At 46.4% G+C, this 15,560-nt stretch overlaps 1 non-coding gene across 1 annotated transcript; it reads left to right on the top strand.

Annotated features, from left to right (window-relative positions):
• Positions 1-7,757: 7,757 nt before the first annotated feature.
• Positions 7,758-7,830, top strand: TRNAG-UCC (transfer RNA glycine (anticodon UCC)). The gene has a single exon. It is a non-coding gene; the product is annotated as a tRNA-Gly (tRNA).
• Positions 7,831-15,560: the final 7,730 nt, after the last annotated feature.

The raw sequence follows: 15,560 nt of genomic DNA, 5'->3' as shown, positions 1-15,560 counted from the left end.
AGGGGATCAGGGTCACCATTCCAAGCAACTAGATGTGACTTTCTTGCCAGGCTAGAGTCACCCAGAGACCACATTTTTGGTTGGGGCATGAGATCTGCAGCAATAGACTCAAGATTTTTCTCATGACAGTAGGGATAATTGGAGCCCCCTTATATTGTAGCTCGGCCTAAACTTTGCAGTTCCCAGTCCATACCCTCCAAATAGGGTGGTCTCACAGCCTGTGCCCTGAGTGACACCTTCCCTAATAATCAAGTGTGGTTTGAGTTTGCAAACCTCACTCACCCCGCCACCGTTACCCCCATTCCTTCCACACTCCATTAGAACTTGTCTATTGACTGCTTAATGCTGTTCTAAATTCTTTTTGTGCTCTTCCAATCTGGCAGGGCCACGCCTCTTGAATATATTTAAATCCAACTGGATTCTGAGCATCTCTCCTGTCTTTTTCTGGCTCCCTTTGAGACCATTTCAGTGACAGACAGAATGAACAAAGATGGCCCTTGCAGCATCATTTATAACAGCCTAACGATTGGAAACAAGTGAAATGCCCAATAAAGAAACTGTTGAGTCTTCAGTTGGGTCACATTTGAGATAAGACAGCAAGAGGGGAAACATTGCCAGCAGCCCATCCAGGCCTAAGAAAACCTCTAAAACAGGCTGGGGCACTGGAGACCTTGGCCACATACAGCACTTGGGATCTATAAACCACATACCTCCTTAAACCCAAAGCAGTGCTGACTGCAAGAAGCAAAGTTGTACAGCTGCCAGAGGGTGGAGACAGCCTGTGTCTGCTCACTGCACACATGCCTCCGGGTACACACAGGCACAGGGGACATAGGCAAGGACCTACCTCACATCCGCACCCAGAGCCTGAGATGCAGAAACCTAACAACAGTAGGTCTGTGACCTGTGTCTCCCTTGCAGGAAAAGGCCAAATGTACTCATTCAAACCAAGAGTCAGAGGTGGCTCTGGAACATCTATGTCGGAAGGGCTTAGGGAGGACAATTTGGTTGAAGCGGAAGCTAGCGGATTTGGGTGGAAGCCAGGTCAGCATACCAAGTATGGTGTTTGTAACTGGAGATTACAGCTTACCACTCTCACAGTCAGCCCTTGGCACTGTCTCTATTAGAGACAAGCAGCAGTAAAAGAGTCTGTTGGAGACTGCCTCTATTAGCGATCTTATTCCCCCCCACTCCCAAACCCGAGACCCTCCAGTGTGGGACTCAGGTGCCAGAGGTAGGGACAGGAGATTGGACTTGAGGGAGGTCCCCGGAGAGCAGAAAATCCCTTTTAACAATAGGTCATCTGGCTTAGTGAGCAGGTAGGGTGGGAAGAATGGCTGGGATTTGCTTTCCAGGTAGGAAAGCTGGAAAGTGAAGATCACGCTTGCGCAGGCAGAGCTCTCCAGAAGGCCCCAGGGTTTATCACTTGCTCCTCCAAGTGCTGAGTCAGCAGAGGACCTTAGCGGTCATTTAATTCTGTATCCAGCCATGTCTGTACCAGTATCAGACCTGGACTCGGAATTAACTGGCCTTCACATCTATCTCTGATGCTTGTCATGTGCATGTTGAGGAATCACAAGGGAGGAACAGAAAAATTCAAGCTGTTGGGGAGTGCTGCTTTTAGCTGCATATGCAAGAAACACACCAGTCCAGGGCAGACAACCTTGGAGAGGGTACCAGCCCAACCCCGCTGCGCAGGGCGTGGGGGAAGGTACTCAGGCTTAGTGCTGGTGGCTTGACCTGCAGAGGCTGAGTGGAGACCACAGCTGAGTGGTGGAGGAACCCCCCAGCCCTGCCTGCTGGGCCCTTTGTGTCAGAGGAGGTCAGATACTCTGCCAGCTGCAGGTAATTCAACCAGCACGGGTGTGCCCAGGCTGCCCAGCTCTGTTTCAGATGTTGTGTATTTGGGGTGGGAGTAGGGTCTGGGAGAAAAGCAAGAAGGGGGGCTTCCTGAATTAGAGGAAATGCAAGACTGTGGGCCAGACTCTAAGCACTAGGGCAGGCAGAGAGGTGCCTCTTTTTGGCCACAGCCCAGGGATCAGAAAACCTGGGCTCCGGGCTATCACCACTCAGGGATCATACTATTTTGATACAACCATTTGACACATGATTTTAAACTATAACATAGATGACATGTCTCAAATGGCAGTATTAAATGAAAGGGCCCAGGGACAAGAAGCTAGTTCAGTTCAGTTCAGTCCAGTCGCTCAGTCGTGTCCGACTCTTTGCGACCCCATGAATCGCAGCACGCCAGGCCTCCCTGTCCATCACCAACTCCCAGAGTTCACTCAGACTCACGTCCATCGAGTCGGTGATGCCATCCAGCCATCTCATCCTCGGTCGTCCCCTTCTCCTCCTGCCCCCAATCCCTCCCAGCATCAGAGTCTTTTCCAATCAGTCAACTCTTCACATGAGGTGGCCAAAGTACTGGAGTTTCAGCTTTAGCATCATTCCTTCCAAAGAAATCCCAGGGCTGATCCCCTTCAGAATGGACTGGTTGGATCTCTTTGCAGTCCAAGGGACTCTCAAGAGTCTTCTCCAACACCACAGTTCAAAAGCATCAATTCTTCGGCGCTCAGCCTTCTTCACAGTTCAATTCTCACATCCATACATGACCACAGGAAAAACCATAGCCTTGACTAGACAGACCTTAGTCAGCAAAGTAATGTCTCTGCTTTTGAATATGCTATCTAGGTTGGTCATAACTTTTCTTCCAAGGAGTAAGTGGCTTTTAATTTCATGGCTGTAATCACCATCTGCACTGATTTTGGAGCCCCCCAAAATAAAGTCTGACACTGTTTCCACTGTTTCCCCATCTGTTTCCCATGAAGTGATGTGACCAGATGCCATGATCTTCGTTTTCTGAATGTTGAGCTTTAGGCCAACTTTTTCACTCTCCACTTTCACTTTCATCAAGAGGCTTTTTAGTTCCTCTTCACTTTCTGCCATAAGGGTGGTGTCATCTGCATATCTGAGGTTATTGATGTTTCTCCCAGCAATCTTAATTCCAGCTTGTGTTTCTTCCAGTCCAGCGTTTCTCATGATGTACTCTGCATATAAGTTAAATAAGCAGGGTGACAATATACAGCCTTGACGTACTCCTTTTCCTATTTGGAACCAGTCTGTTGTTCCATGTCCAGTTCTAACTGTTGCTTCCTGACTTGCATACAGATTTCTCAAGAGGCAGGTCAGGTGGTCTGGTATTCCCATCTCTTGAAGAATTTTCCACAGTTTACTGTGATCCACACAGTCAAAGGCTTTGGCATAGTCAATAAAGCAGAAATAGATGTTTTTCTGGAACTCTCTTGTTTTTCCATGATCCAGCAGATGTTGGCAATTTGGTCTCTGGATCCTCTGCCTTTTCTAAAACCAGCTTGAACATCAGGAAGTTCACGGTTCACGTATTGCTGAAGCCTGGCTTGGAGAATTTTGAGCATTACTTTACTAGCGTGTGAGATGAGTGCAATTGTGCGCTAGTTATGAAAGGCCCAAAATCGTACAATTCCACTTTTATATAATGTTCAGAAAATAGGTGGTTCAGACAGTAAAGAATCTGCCTGCAGTGTGGGAGATCTGGGTTCGATCCCTGGGTTGGGAAGATCCCCTGGAGAAGGAAATGGCAACCCACTCCAGTAGTCATGCCTGGAGAATTCCATTGACAGGGGAGCCTGGTAGGAGTCAGACACAACAGTGCAACTAATACTTTCATTTTTTCACTTTCAGAATAGGCAACAGAAAGCAGAGTATTGGCTATGAGGAACTGAGGGCAGCAGGTAAGAGAGAGACTTCTCAATGAGTACAGGGTTTCCTTTGGGGTAATGAAATAAGTTGGAACTAAAGAGTAATGTTGGCTGCACAACTTTGAGAGTATACTTAATGCCACCGAATTGCCCACTGTAAAATGGTTAAAATAGTACATTTTTTTGCTATGTGTGCTTTATCACAAAATTTTTTTTTCATGGAAGGTCCCATTGATTTCCTGCATGGCCTTGAGGGGAAAAAGCTCTTGGCCTTGAATCCCTTTCCTCTGTAACATGAGGCTGCTGGGCCTGCCTGTGTCCAGGGCTGTAGGAGTTCGTGTGAGAGTGCAAAGGACACAGGCCAGGACTCCGATCTCACCCACAAGCCTCACCTGCTGTGGGACCTGGGCCAGTCATTCAGGCTCTCTGAATCTCCATGTCACCTTCTATAACCAGGTCTGTTGAAAGTCCAGACTTTTGATGTGTGTTAGAAAAATTTTTATAAGAAAAACAAACATTCATAAACCAAGGAAAGAATGTAAAATTGTGTGTGATGTGTATGTGGTGCCTGGCATAGATACCAGGGCTCTTCCTTCATTAAAAGGAAGCTCTTATTATTAGCTAATAATTATTTTAAATAAAACAAATGAAGGTGAAAGAAAGTTGTAAAGTAAAACTCCTAATTAAGCCTGAAACTGTTAGTAGCATCTCATAGAAAAATGGGATTGGAGTCAACTCATTTGGGATTTGAGAGGTGAGATTCGGACAGGGGTATGTGGGAAAGGGCAGGACAGGGCAACCTGTGAGTAAAGGCTTAGAGGGGAAACATGCTGAGGCCAATGAGAAGATTAGTTTGGCTGGAACAGACTATTTGGGGTACATGCAGAAAGACCAGATTCTGGGCTTCCTTGAACACCAGGTCAAGGAGTTTGGACCTTATTCTGAGGGCACTGGGGAGTCATGGATGGTTCTTGAGCAGCTGAGAAATATAATGACTATGGTGACATAAGAGGATATATCTAGCCCCCTCCATGCAGAAATGATGTGGAGCAGAGAGTCTAAAGGCCAGGAGACCAGCCTGGCAACAATTGTGTAACCCATTATGAGGTTAAAGGATGGGGCATGAGCGTGGGAACTGACCAATCTAAGGAATACCCGGGGGAAAAACCTAGAGACGTATTTCTGGACTCCTGACTTACCTGACACCACTAGGTCTTGGCTGCTGGCGTTAATAGCACCAGTCTGGCTATTTCTCATCTGTGGGTGTTTTCCTTGAAAAACTTAGAAAGCAGTGTCCAGGAAAAAGATTCAAGGGACACACATAGGTCTGAGATGATGAGCCCAGGTCAGAAAGGGTATGCACAAAGTTGAGTGTGAGGAAGGAGCTGGCCTTCTGCAAGAGAGGCTCAATCCTGCTACAGTGGGTTTGGGTGCCAGGCTTGGATTGGGCACAAATTTCGAAGGCAGTTGGGCTGGGCTTGCAGGTCTGCAGGATGGCAGCCAGAAAGGCTTGTCAATCCCCAAGTGGCAGCTACAGGGCACCCTCTGGCAGGGAAAATGGGCAGTTATACCACGTATTCATAATCACCTCTATCCCCAGCAAGTGGTCCCACATCTACTGCTACAGATCTGGAGCTCACCTAGTAGGTGACCACTCTATGTTAAGCAGTGTGGGAGCACAGTTACCCTGCAGAGACCTGAACACTGAAAACTACAAAACACTGCTGACAGCAGTCACAGATATGAACAAATGGAGGGATATATAGTACTCTGGTCACGGCTCATAAGGCTTAGTATTGTTAAGACACCAATTCTCCCCAGATTGTTCCCTAGAGTCAATGAACTCCCAATCAAAATCCTAAAAGGCTCTTGTGTAGAGTCAACACACTGATTCTAAAATTTACATGGAATAGCCAAAATGACTTCAAGAAAGAATAAAGCTGGAGGAAAATAAAGATAGACAAATAGATCAATGGCACAGAATAGAAAGTCCAGAAATAGATCCAAGTAAAAGGACAAGTGATTTTCAGCTAAGATGCAAAGGTAATGCAGAGGAGAAAGGAAAGTCTTTTCAGCCTAACACACTGAACCAACTGGAGGGCCAAACGCAAAAAATGGACTTCCTATGCCTCACCATATACAAAAACTAACTCAAAATGAATCATAGTCTTAAAGGTAAAGCCTACAACTGTAAAATTTGTAAAAGAAAATAGGAGAAAAATCTTGGTGGCCTTGGGTTAGGCAAAGTTTTCATGTATTATCAAATGTATGAACCAAGAAAGAAACTCATGCATCAGACTTCATCAAAATTAAGAATTTCTATTTGAAAGATACAGTTAAGAGAATGAAAAGATAAGTCACAAGGTTGGGAGGAAATATTTGCAAATCATAAATCTGATAAAGGATTTGTATCTAGTATATAAATAATAAACTCTCAAAATTCAATAATAATAATAAAAGCAACACATTTTTTAAAAATTGGCAGACGATTTAACAGAGACTTCTCCAAAGACACCGATGGCAAATATATGAAAAGATGCTCAACACTAGTCATTTTGAAATGCAAATCAAAATCACAATGAGATATCACTACACATTATTAGAATGGCTAAAATTAAAAACACTGGCTCTGCCAAATGTTGGAAAAGATGTGGAGCAACTGAAACTCCCATATACTGCTGGTGGGAGTGTAAAGTGATACAATCAACTTAGAAAATAGTTATTTTCTTATAAGTTAAATATTCTTCTCATAGATATTTACTCTGGGGAAGCCAAAGCATACGTCCATTCAAAGATAAGCACACAAATCTTCATAGCAGCTTATTCACAATAGCTCCAATCTGGAAACACCCCAAATGTCTATTTGGGGTGTTGGGGAATAGGAAAACAAATTGTTTGATATTCATGTAATGGACTAATACTTAGCAATATAAAGGAATGGATTATTAATAAAGCAACAATATAGGTAAACCTCAAAATGATTATGCCAAGTGAAAGAAACACACTGAAAATAGCACAGATTCTAGAAAATGCAACTAATCTGTAGTTTGATCAGTGGTTGCCTGGGAGTAAGTAGGTAGAGAGAGAGACAGGTAGGAGGGAGAAATTAAAAGGGGCACAAGGAAACTCTGGGGAATGATGCTCACCGTCTCATGTTGATAGTTTCATAGATAGATACACGTTAGACCTCATGAAATTATATCCTTCATGCATGTGCAGTTTAATGTTTGTAAGTTATATTTCAATAAACCTTTTTGGAGAAAAAACAAACCTTTAAGTTCTTTGCATCCCGTTTAAAGTGAAAGCCAACGTCCTTACAGCAGTGAAGCTACCTAGCCAGCTGACTTCTGTTCATAGTGTTCTCTCCCCAGCTTCCAGAAGAGTGCTTGGAGCAGTGAAAGAGTTAAATAAGTATTTATTGAATGACTGCCTAGGGCCCCAGTTAATCAATTAGTTGTTTGGCAATTATGGTTAAGAACAAGGTGGATTTCCTCGAATGATTAAACATACAGGTACCACATGACCTTGCAATTCCATTTCTAAGTACAGTGTCAAGAGAAATGTAAATATCTGTTCTTAATAGCCAAAAGGTAGAAACAACCCAAATGTCCAACTGATGAATTAATAAATAATAGATAATATATCCATACAATGGAATGTTATTTGGCCATAAAAAGGAACCACATACCACAACATAGGTGAGCCTTGAAAACATACTATGAAGCCAGTAACATATTATATGATTCCACTTCCATGAAACGTCCAGATTGGGCAAATCTATAGAGACAGGAAGAAGAGTTGCTGCTTGGGGCGCTGACATGGTGATGTGAGAGGAGTGATAGCTAAGGGATATAGGGTTTCTTTTGAGGGTGATGAAAATGTTCTAAAAGTGTGGTGATAGCTATATATATCTGTGGATAAACTAAAACCATTGAATTATACACATAAATGGATGAGCTGTATGGTGTGTAGATTATACCTCAATAAAGCTGTATAAAAATAAAGAGCATGGGGCGTTCCCTGGTGGTCCAGTGGTTAAGACTCTGAGCTTCCACTGCAGGGGGCCCAGGTTCAATCCCTGGACAGGGAACTGAGATCCTGTATACTGTGAGGTGTGGCCAAAAAATAAATAAAGTAGTTTAAAAAATAAAAATAAAGGGCGTGGTAGTGTGTCAGGGGAAGGCACAGCTCTTGCTAAGATTTTGAGTGGAGAACAGTAATCCCTTGTTACGGTCCATTCACGGGGTCTCCAGCTCACATGCCCTCTTCTGGCACTGAACAATGCGTGCCTGCTACGGGGAAGAGCACTTCACTTGTCCTGCCTGGAGAGATGCAGATGGTTTGAGAGATGGGAGCCTGAGAATACCTCCCAGGGCCTGAGGAAGCCACGTGGCACAAAATCCTCAAGGGCTGCAGTCCCATCAAATGCCTACTGAGAATGGACATGGTCCAATGTGTCCAGCAGAGAAGGGGTTAAGGGCTCAGAGAGGACTCTGGATTTGCTGAAGTCACCCTGAGGGTGAGCTCTGACTGGAGGAAAGGCCCTTTCTCTTGGGACAAGCAAATGAGAGCAGGTGGCTGGCAGCCCCACAGCCCACCGCTGGGGTTCTTACAGCTGCCTTGAGCTGCCTGAGCCACATAGCGTCCCCCAGTTGCCTCACAATGATAATACCTTCTATTTATACCAAACACCTCTCCTCCCAGGAGAGTGCTATGTTTTCCCAACATCGATTCAGTAAGCCAGCCAGACAGAATTGAATTAAAATTCACAGCAACCACTCACATCAAGCCTCCCCCCTTGCTCCTGCCTGTTCCCTCCTTCAGACACTGCTGTGACTCTCACAGCAAAAATAGAGAAGTTAAGAACATTGGCCTTCTACACACCCACTCCCCCTGAAGGTCTTCCACCCCCCAGCCTGTTCCAGATTTGGGGGGATGGGGGATTTGTGACATCCCAGGGCACTTCTCTCCTAGGAGAAATACAATGCAGAAGAGAGGGGTCTTCAAGTGTAACATCCTCCCCTTTCTGTAAACATTTAAGCCTTTAAAACTCACAGATGACAACTCTAATGACCAGAGATCAGGCACAAAAGCGAGATGTTTCTCAGGTGGCACTGGAGCCTCTTCCACGTCTTAACCGCCATCACAGAGAAAGCTATCTCCAAGTTATCACAGAGAAAGTCTGTCTCACCCAGGCAAATCTGTGACACCGACTCCTGGTTGGCTTGATCAGAAGGGTCTCCACTGGGCAGAGACCCCTGGCTCACTGGAGAAATGAGAAGGAAGGGGCTGATGGGTGGGCTCTGCCAGCCCTTTCCCTTTAGTACAGATCCAATTGGCCCTGCCAGTCCCTGGCGCTGGCCTGAGAGACTGAGAGCAGAGAGGGAGTAGTCTGCACTGGTCCGACTGGACTGATGGATGGATGTGCCCCCAAATCCCCCACCATCACCACCCTGCCCCCACTCACAGCCTCACCCTCTCTATGCCTCTATGGTTCTCTGCTGCGAGGCAGACGGCCAAGAGCCAGGGGGATAAGGATAAGGGGTCTCCAGCTCACATGCTCTCTCCTGGCACTGCCACCCACAGCTAATGAGTCAATTAACAATGACTCCATTTTTAAACAACGCATGCCTGGTGTGGGGAAAAGCACTTCACCTGCCCTGCCTGGAGAGATGCAGACGGTTTGAGAGATGGGAGCCTGGGAACACCTCCCAGGGCAAGAGGAAGCCACATGGCACAAAATCCTCACGGACTACAGTCCTAGAGAGCCTGGGATCTCAGGGTGGGGAACACCTAGTAGTCATTTTGTCATCCCCCAGCCAACCCCACCCCTCACCCAGCACCTGCATCCCATTGCCAACATCAGCAGCATTGAGACCAGCCCAGTGCTGGCCTTCTTCACCAAGGCCTTGCCCACCTTCTCTTCCCTTCGGTACCAAGGCCTCTTGGGGCTACCTGTCATGAAGAACCCTTATCCCATCTGTAACCTCAGTAACCTCCGCTCCTTGAGAGGGAGTAATCTGGGAGCTTCCTGGGTGAAACTGAAACTGGCCCTCACACACAGAAGGCAAGGAGAAATCCAAGAAAAAGGCAAATGACTTCAGACTGATGGGTGGCAGGCTAATAAGTAAGGGAACTTACACACGAGGCTTGTCTTGCAATAGACACAAACAGGTAGGCCCCCTCACTTGACCGCCAGCATCTTTAGAGTTTATATAAAGGATTTAACTGGGTCCAGTTAGTCTCAATGACACATTACTCTCTCAAGGCTGCACTTTGGAAAAGTTCCCGCTGTGGGGACAGTGGGCAGTACGTACATTCCAAGGACAGAGGAGGGAGTGAGGAGCCTCTGACCGCCCGGGTCCAGCTAGCTGTCGTGTCCTATGACCTCCTCTGACACCTGGGTTCAGCTCTCCCCAAAGCAGCCAGGCCAGCATTCCCATCATGATGATGGGTGGGCAGCTGTTCCCTCACCCATCTCAGACCCAAAGCCTGGGTCTATGGAGAGAAAGACCATCCTACAGCCTTGGCCCAACCTGAAAGTTGGCTCAAAGCAGCCTGGCTCCTCTCAGCACTGCAGCCAGGCAGAAAGCACGGACAGACGGACCAACGGACATTGCCCAGGTGTGTTTCTCCCAGCTGCAGAAATGGAGGCTGTTTTAAGACACGGTTCCTTAGGGGCCTTAGGAGGCAATAGGATGGGGCTCCTTAGCTGTGATCATTCCTGGGTGTCGGATCGCACCATTGCAGTCACCAGCCCAGGAACTATTCCAAACCAGTGAGGATATCCTGCTGGAGGCACTGGAGATGGTCAAGGGCACAGCCTTGGCTCCTTGAGTCATAGTGAAGTCTCCTAGTCATGTCTAACTCTTTGTGACCCCATGGGCTATAGCCTGCCAGGCTCCGCTGTCCATGGGATTTTCCAGGCCAGGATACTGGAGTGGGTTACCATTTTCTTTTCCAGGGGATCTTCCCAACCCAGGGATCAAACCCGGGTTTCCCACACTGCAGGCAGACTCTTTACCAACTGAGCCATCAGGAAATAACCTTGAATCATACATGACAATAAAAAAAAGGAATTTGCATTCAGCTGTTATGGAGAAAGAGTCTGGCTGCTCCTCAAAAAGTTAGACATAGAATGCCATATGACCCAGCAATTCTACTCCTAGACATATACCCCAAAGAATTAAAAACAGGTGTCAAAAAAATACTTGCCTATGAATGTTTGTAGTAGTGGTATTGTTCTTTACAATATCCAAAAGGTGGAAACAACCCAACTGTCCATCAACAGGTGAACAGACAGACAAAATGTGGTCTGCCCAACAATGGAACACTATTCAGTCTTCCAAGGGAATGAAATGCTGAAATAGGCTATAATGTGGATGAACCTCAGACACACCATGCCAAATGAAAGAAGCCAGTTACAGAAGGCCACACATAGTGTGATTGCCTTTGTGGGGGACATGCTGCACAGCTTGCGGGTTGCAGGATTTATTTCCCTGAGCAGGGATTGAACCCAAGGCCTTGGCAGTGAAAGCTCTAAGTCCTAACCGCTGGACAGCCAGGGAATTCCCAGTATGATTCCATTTAAAGGAGATCTCCAGAACAGCTCAATCCACAGAAACAGAAAGTAGACTGGTGGTTGCTAGGGTTGTGGGGAGGAGACATGAGGAGTACAGGGTATGGGGTTTTATTTTGGGGTGCTGGAAGTGAAACTAGACCAAGGTGGCGGTCGCACAACGTTGTGAATGTCCACAATGTCACTGACTTGTTCACTTTAAAGTGAAAGTGAAAGCGAAGTCACTCAGTCATGTCCGACTCTTTGCGACCCCGTGGACTGTAGCCCACCAGGCTTCTCCATCCATGGGATTCTCCAGGCAAGAATACTGGAATGGGTTGCCATTTCCTTCTCCAGGGGATCTTCCCCACCCAGAGATCGAACCCACGTCTCCCACGTTGTAGGCAGATGCTTTAACCTCTGAGCCACCAGGGAAGCAGTAGCTAAATTAAAATGTTTAAAAAAACATTTTGTGGGCTTGAGTAACCAGAAAATCCAGGAAGGCACTCACAGGACCTCATCCTCTCTCTTTGTCTTCAAAGACAGGATGTCTTCTCTCTTTCTCTCCATCTCTCGCTCTGCTCCCCTTGGCAGGCGTGGCCTCCCGTTGGCCTTTGGTCCCTCCGCTTAGATGTGATCCACATAGCTAATGATGCCCACTGAATGAGAGCTTCACTTTCCTGATGGATCCACCAGATGTCCCAGGTCTGTCTTGTTTGCCTGAGTGGACACTGTAGCAGATGGATGCAGTGCACTGCTGGGCCTGTCTGGGTCTCAGCCCAACTCTGTGTTTGGGGTGGCAGTGGGGGTGAGCTCCACAGGACCAGCCCTCCAACCCCAAGACCAGAGAACTGAGGAGGTGTTTCCCAAAGGGAATGGAGTCTGGGTGGACAGAAACCACCCATGTCTACTCCAGGACCATGAAGAGCATGGTTTCTCCTGTCTCTTTCATTCCTGATCCCTCTCTCCTCTTGCTGAGAACTCTTTGGAGGACACAGCACAAGAGGAATAATTCCTGTGTAAGTGGACCTGACTATGGGTCACAGGTCCCCTGGCACAGCCCTGATTTTCAGTCATCTGTCCCTATGCCACATTTGGATCCGACCATGTGTCCTGGTTAGAAAACATGGCCAGTATCCCTCACAGCTCCACTGACACCTTAGACTCTCCCTTAATCTTCTCTGCAACCACCTGACAGTCTTAGCCACACCGGAACAAGCTGACAGGAATGTTCTTCTTCCTGCCCCTTCCCTCCCTGGTGGCTGCCATTTCTCTCACACCGGATCCTAGTCCTCCTTCCATGACCTCCTTCCACAACCACTTCCCTGCTGGCTCAGTGGTAAAGAATCTGCCTGCCAGTGCAGGAGCCAAGAGTTTGATCCCCTGGGTTGGGAAGATCCCCTGGAGGAGGAAATGGCAATCCACTCCAGTACTCTTGCCTGGGAAATCCCAAGGACAGAGGAGCACGGTGAGCTACAGCTCATGGGGTCGCAAAAGAGTCAGATGTGACTTAGCAACTAAACAACAAAGTAATGCCAAGTTTCTGTAGGGATCCCAGATATGTAGATAATCATAAAGAGTGAAAGAGGTCATACTGCCACTTCCACAAGCACTGTGACCCATGCCAGGCTCTTTCCTGCCAGAATTTGCTCAACACACACAGTTGGAACCAGCATGGCTCTCGTGATGATCAACCTGGTGATGATCGACCAAGGAATGGACCTCGGTCAAGAAACGCAGAAGGCATTCATTCCAGAACGCTTCTGTCCTCTGGAGCAGGGAACGATCCACCTCAGGGTCCTCACTTCCTGTCGGCCCTCAGGTCCTGAACTTGCATGAAGAACTAGTGTAGTTGCTGAGCTTTTCCGGAAGTAAGAAGGTGGGAGTAGGGTGGGGGCAGGGAGAAGGTGGGTACCATGCCCTTTGGGCGCAAGTCAGGCAAACATCCAACTTATATTCAGAATTTGCTGAGTCGCTACAGTTTTCTTTTTAAATAGCTAGTGCTGACCTGTCTACTTACTTGAAAACGTAATTCACCATCTCTGCCCAAGAAACAGGGCACTTCTCTCTAGAGGACAAGGGAGGTGGCTTTCGGTCTTTCTGAAACAGCGAGGGAATCCGGGATCTTGGAGGCAAGGACAGGAGGCACATGAAGACTGTGGTCTGGAGAGCGCCACGGAGGATGGAGACTGGGAGCTGGGTAAGGAGGCTGACCTCACCTCCTTCACCACTCAGAGCACTTAGCTTCACTCTGTTCCCCAAGAGCAAAGCTCCTAGGTCTTTAACCTGGCTCACCTACCAGTTCACAAACATGAAAACAGGCCGGGCAGATTGTCCTCTCTCTGGGGAAAAAAGCAAACTGCACAACACAAAGCTTTTACAATCACAAATTAAACCTCCAGTGAGATCCTATTAAATGCAGATTTACTCCTGTGTATTGCGTCCTCCACTGCAAATGTTTCAGCCAATATATTTGCCTTGATGGCCTGACACACTAACCACACTACCCTGTGGACTCCACCTGTTGGGTAGACTTTGGAGCTAGGTTGCCTGGGTTCAAGTTCCAGCTCGGCCATCTGCTAGTTGTGTAATTTTGGGCAAATAACCAAACTGCTCTATGCCTCAATTTTCTCATGTATAAAATGGGGACACCAGGAACATTCATCTTTTAGGTTAATTGTGAGGATTAATTGCATTAATCCATCTAAAGCATTTAGAATAGTGCATGGCATATAGTATGTGCCAAGGAAGTATCAGCTCATAACAAATCACTCACATAATTCATCTGCAGTATGGTTAAATTCTCTTTTGTAATATGAATGAGAGTTTCCTTATTAATCTATGGGAAAATATTTACAAAGGTTTTCATAGATTAATTCAGTCCCTGATCCACTGCAGATGGTGATTGCAGCCATGAAATTAAAAGACGCTTACTCCTTGGAAGGAAAGTTATGACCAACCTAGACAGCATATTCAAAAGCAGAGACATTACTTTATCAACAAAAGTCCATCTAATCAAGGCGATGGTTTTTCCAGTAGTCATGTATGGATGTGAGTTGGACTATAAAAAAAGCTGAGCACAGAAGAATTGCTGCTTTTGAACTGTGGTGTTGGAGAAGACTCTTGAGAGTCCCTTGGACTGCAAGAATATCCAACCAGTCCATCCTAAAGGAGATCAATCCTGGGTATTCATTTGAAGGACTGATGCTAAAGCTGAAGCTCCAGTACTTTGGCCACCTCATACGAAGAGTTGACTCATTGGAAAAGACCCTGATGCTGGGAAAGATTGAGGGCAGGAGGTGAAGGGGACGACAGAGGATGAGATGGCTGGATGGCATCACCACCTCAAATGGACATGAGTTTGGGTAAACTCGGGGAGTTGGTGATGGACAGGGAAGCCTGGCGTGCTGCTTGCTGTTCATAGGGTCGCAAAGAGTCGGACACGACTGAGCGACTGAACTGAACTGAAACTGATCCATTATTGTAAATCAGGTCTTAAGCGTCTCTATTGAGAATTCTCTAATCACAGCAGTGTTTGGGACATCTTGGGGGGAAGCAGGTTTGCTGTAATTTCCACACAATGATGTGTCTCATAGGTCTTTTGGAGCTGGAGACGGGGGTTTGAGTCAGTTGTTTGAAGTAGAGTCAACACAAGCGTCTTCATTAACTGGGGTTTTTGTTGTCTTTCTCTTCTGAAGTGACCACAGTGATGTCTTCAATCTTGTACCTTCTAGTGTTATCTCATTTTCCTCAAAAGACTGCATTACTCAGTAGTAACAAGTTCAATTTAAATAACAAGTACAAGAGTAACAAGTAAAACCCACATGCAGAAAAATGTTCAGCTCATTCTCTCTCCCTCAGGAGCAGAAAGGACAGGTCAGAAGAGCTAAGCTCAGCCCCCATGGTCACTCTTGAGCTAAGAAGGACGCATGGTTTCATTCTTCCTCAAAAGGACCCCCCCTCCTCAGAAGGTTTTCATGATAAACCAATGAGCTCATGGGCATGAAAGGCTTTGAAAATTTATTTTGGTCACAGTCTAATGAACAATCCTAATGATAACTTGTTTCTCTGATACCAGTCCAAGTTTGGTCTTTAGCAAAGTGGGCAGTGTATATACTGAAGATGACACAGACCTGGCAGCTTCTCCCCTTCAAAGTTTCTACATGAGCAAGAAAAAGACACATCACGAGAGAATCAAATCCCATTGATCCAACACGGCCAATTGGTATTTTATTATAAGTCAGACTTTATCTGGGATTGGA

The sequence above is a fragment of the Budorcas taxicolor genome, chromosome 11 (assembly GCF_023091745.1).
Source record: "Budorcas taxicolor isolate Tak-1 chromosome 11, Takin1.1, whole genome shotgun sequence".
Lineage (NCBI taxonomy): Eukaryota > Metazoa > Chordata > Mammalia > Artiodactyla > Bovidae > Budorcas > Budorcas taxicolor.
The sequence above is the reverse complement of the archived record's forward strand: the minus strand, read 5'-3'. Positions and strand labels throughout refer to the sequence as shown.